Source organism: Lolium rigidum, chromosome 3, assembly GCF_022539505.1.
Source record: "Lolium rigidum isolate FL_2022 chromosome 3, APGP_CSIRO_Lrig_0.1, whole genome shotgun sequence".
In the NCBI taxonomy this organism is placed as follows: Eukaryota; Viridiplantae; Streptophyta; class Magnoliopsida; order Poales; family Poaceae; genus Lolium; species Lolium rigidum.
The window spans coordinates 256,861,899-256,866,720 of record NC_061510.1 but is presented as its reverse complement, the minus strand read 5'-3'; positions in this window follow the sequence as shown (position 1 = coordinate 256,866,720).

Genomic DNA, 4,822 nt, shown 5'->3' with positions numbered 1-4,822 from the left:
CAGTTTGCGACGTTGTAATTGGATTGTTTTCTATAGAGCTTTGGATACTATTTTGTACCAGCGAGTTGTAATTCTAGAACACCGGTGTATATGCTTGAATTACGAACCCATAAAAACTTGAATTACACGGTGTGGATGTCTCTTTGCTGAAAATTGTAGTATCCTTCACCAATTTTAAATAAGTGACAACGATCCTGCAAAAGTACCCACCCAAATTATTCCCCACAGGCCTCACAGATGGCTAGCGAGTGTGTACTTATCAATGTTGTTCATCGGATCCTTGACATTTTCTGTGTCGGGTTCCTCTCCATCTGCAAGTGGAGGAACAAGGGAAAATCATGCAATTGTGTGTTGATGGCAGGCTCTGTGCTTACCCGAAGAGCTAAGGTAGATCTGCACTTCTGTTGCAGGAGGAGCAGTAAGAAACTGTGAATAGAGAGCTAAGATTGATCAAGATATCTGAAGGTAAACGGTAGGTAGATCAGTAGCTTAATTGCTTCGATATTTTGTGTAGTCCAGAACAGGATCCTATTTTGAATGATAGTATTCAACGCTTAATCATAGAGCCAGATGCACAACAAGACGGATCATTTCATCTCTTCAAGTTGTTATCTCAGATACGGCTTTCTGGCATTCATTCTTATTGCATTGTTAAAGTACGAGAAAATAATAGGTAGCTGGGAAAGAGTAGAGCTATATGGATATTTAGTACTGACTGGAATTTTATATGGTACATTGTAGAGTTATCAAATCGTATGAGATGTTTCTTTACACAGGCTAAATAGTTCCACTTATATACAACTTGCGTTTTTTCGCCCATACGAAAAAAATCCTTTATTTGGCTTTCTACAATGGATGGCTAAGTCCATTGTACCGCATTTGTTGAGACGCCCATTGAACCTACTTCTCGCAATTTCCCAGAGGATCTGATTGCACTTGAGATAATAATTGAGTAAACTAGGAGAAAAATCTCACATTTACAACCCGAGATGAAAATGTACTGAAGTACTACAGATTAATTTGGAGAATCGCACATATCAAGGAGTTTACAGTGTTCCACTTATAAACTAGGATTAGCTTACCCGCAAAAAAAAACTAGGATTAGGTTCATATTTGGCACTAATGCATCATGATGCTGTCGTGTACTCATTAAGTACGAAGAATGTCCTGACAAAAACTTCATTACAACTGAAACTCGATGGACCGTTCTAATCTAAATCATTCAAACTTAACAGTTTGGTTGAATCCACTTACTACCACTGAAAATAAATTCATGCTTTCAGTTAACAGAACTTGGAATGCAGTGGGAAGGTAACCTCCCTACTGATTTCGTCATCAAGTTATTTCTTACTGTCTATTGCAAAATAAATTATGCATCATTAGATGCAATTGCAAGATCTTTTTTGGTAGACTTCTCATTGCTGCCAACTATCTAAGCCTTTGTGATTTCACTTTTATGACTTATGCTTTTCTGGTATATAACTACTATCCATCTACTTATGTGTGGCTCTAATGTAGTTGAATAGTAAGGTTCTGCATCTAGACTGTTTCTCAAATAACAGCAAATAGTTTAATTCATGTATGTTTTGCAAGGAATTAATTTCAGCTCAGAAATTCTAAAACAATGTAATGAAGTAGTATTTTTATGTAGGCTCGCTAGAAGAAACAACCAGATCAATTTTTTTGGGTTGAACGGTTTGAAGTTACAAATTAAGAACTTAAAAGTGAGTGGAGCTTTGTATCATGGCCGTTCTGTGAATCAAGTTGTGTCGAGATTTTTTGTTCTACTATTCCTTGAGTATTTTTTTAAACGGAATCAATGTACTGATAAGTCACAATTTCTTTTCCATATTAGTTCAGTGCAAGTCATGAAGTGTTAGGTATCTTTAGTGGCCTGATCAACGAATAACACAGGTTGCTGTATCAGCCAGATTGACATGTCAAATTTCGTAGTATTTAAAGATGGTATACAATGTCTTGAAATCTGGAAATATAAACCACAATAGCAAAAACGGCGCGACAAGACGCGCCAGGTCCATCTAGTCATATGTAATGTGAGACGTTGTGCACGAAGATTTCTACACATCAGAGTCCAAGTGCAGAGAAACAAAAATGACACAGTAAACTGGAGGTCTGGTACGTGTATGGGACCTGAAAAGCCACCTGGTAGAATAATTTTTGAAACAGGGGCAAAAGCTTTGCCCCAATCTATTAATTAAGAAGAAGGTTTAGCATGAAAAGAGCATGCGGTTACAAACGGACCGATCTTAATACAAAAGGACTACTCTCGCGGCATCAAGTTACTCAAGCTCTTAGCTCCCTCTAATCTTATCGAAAACTACTTGTGTCGGCGCACTCTTGGAGCGGAAGACACTAGCATTTCTCTCGTTCCAAACCTCCCATGATACCAACAAGGTGATGGTTGCCATTGCCTTGCGGTTTGGCATCCCTCCGCCCGCCATGAAATTCCACCAACCGTGCGTATCCAAGCCCGTCCATTGTGTGGCATTAAGGGAGGTGAGCCCCAACCAATCTTTGACGAGGTCCCAAAGGCGGATGGTGAAGCGGCAATGGACAAGAAGATACTCATGGCATGTGAGCCCGTAGAGTTCTCTTTGATAGGCGATGGCGATGCTCCAGTGCTGCGCCCGGTATTGGTAAATTGTGTAGCGAATCCTAGAAAAGAAGGAAATACTCAACTGACACATGGGACGGCATGCGTATGAGAATCCTGCTGCAATTTCTTTCTCGGTTTTCCTTCTCCCCGTCTAATCTGGATTCCCCAATGTACTCCCATGTCCAACACTTCCCCTCTCGATCAATGCTAATCCACAACGCTCAGTCAAGGCTATTGGGACCTCATCATCCGTCCGCCGCCGAGTATCCTCGCCGTCCATCTGTCGTGTGATAGGATTGAAGCCGACCACCCTGAGAAGGCCGTTCTCAACATCGTCCGCCCCTTAGGATCGATCCCGCCGAGCCTAATGTCAGTTCAACCTGTGAATTAAAGGAAATGAAGAGACTTAATCCAGTCCATGAGGGAAATTCAAATTAAACAAATTGGGGGAGATATCGGGAAGAGATAGTGAGGTAAGAGGGCTCCATAAACTAAGAAGTTGATCCTTAATCTTTGCAGTTGAAAAAAAACATGAATTCTTTCTTCACAACGGGAATACAGATAATCAAAACATGTGGTAGATCAGCATTTGATGCCATCAACGGGAACCACTGAGGCGAAACCAAGCACACCATTTCGTGGAAACTGAGCCGCCGCTCATGGATGCCATCGGTTGTTCTGTTGGTAGTGAAACAGGAAATCGTCCGAGGTTGAGAGCAGGTTGAAAAGGAAGAATGAAGAGCTGGGATGGCCGGATGGGAGAAAAGACACACTATATAAAGCAGGAGAGGAAGAGAAATGAAGAATAGTGGACGTATGGAACAGATTAATTCCGGAGCAGGAATTGTTAAAGTTGGACAGTTCAGATGATTTATTTCTTTTGATTATGAGGAATGGTTGCTTTATTTATGTATAGTGATGTGGAATGGTTGCTTTATTTATGTATAGTGATGTGGCACGCTTCCTGATGTGGCATAGCTGCATGTTGAGAAAAATAGGTTAGTGGAGATGAACTACTTAGTTATATAGGATTACTACAGAAACTCAATTCGGCTCCCGGGTGCGTATGATCCCTCTACCATAAAAACATATTTTCAAGTGTTAAAATTTTTTTACAAAAAATTTACATGTACGTCTCCATAATATATGTGTATTCGTCAAGTTTCACGAAAAAATGATATTTTTTGTAATCTAAGCGAAAAAGAGAAAATTTATCTTGTAACAAGTCTTTGTTTCAACACCAAATTTTGTCTTTTTTACACACGCCACATGACACGTCGATTTTTCATGAAACAACTTTGTGAGCGCGTATCACATGAAGATGTACGTGCGAAATTTTTGTTTCAATTTTTTTGACATTTTAAAATGTCTCTAACATGTATTTCAAAATAAAGGGAGCATACGCTCCCATGTGCCAAAATATCACTCCCTACTTACTACTACTACTAAACTTGGAAAGCAAATTCCTGCTTTATTAAAGTGTCCATTACTATTGGTAGTCTGATTCCATGTAATAGCTGGCTAATCTTGTTATCTAATACAACAACACTATGAGAGTGGGTTTGAGAAAAAAAACAATTCACCGAAATTATATGTTATTTTAGCTCATCAATTTTCTGAAGTTGGCTCCCGCCTGTTTAACCAACTCAAATATGCTTATTTTGTATGTAGGAGTGTCGTAATAACTTATTCGGTTGCAGTACCATAATAACTTTCTCAATGTTAGTATAAATACAGGTGGCTTCTTCATGATACCATCAGATACAGAGTCTACTAGGGATATGCAGCATGCATGATCAGCATACAGAAAACAGATTGGCCCGTTTTTCGTGATGGCGCTTGACACATTGCTTACCATCTCGAAGTATTTTAGCCCAAATTTCTTGTTGTGTAGGAATCGATAATTATACAACTTATCGTCATGGTATAAGTAAGTTGCAGCTTAGCATTGCGCTCTTTTTTTCACGTGGATTGAGTTTTTTTTTGTAATGAGTTGGATGTGCCTCCCCGGTGCAGATGCCATGCGGTTAATATCATAATACATGTTGTAGTTTACAAGGGGAAAAAAATCGTATCCGCAGTGTTGAGAAATTTTCCCTCAACCAGGGAGTTATTTTGTTACCGCGGGGAATTTTAGGGTAGGAGGCTGAACGTGGAACGTAATTTCATCGAAGATGGGGCGCTAAAATGAGGCGACAACAAATA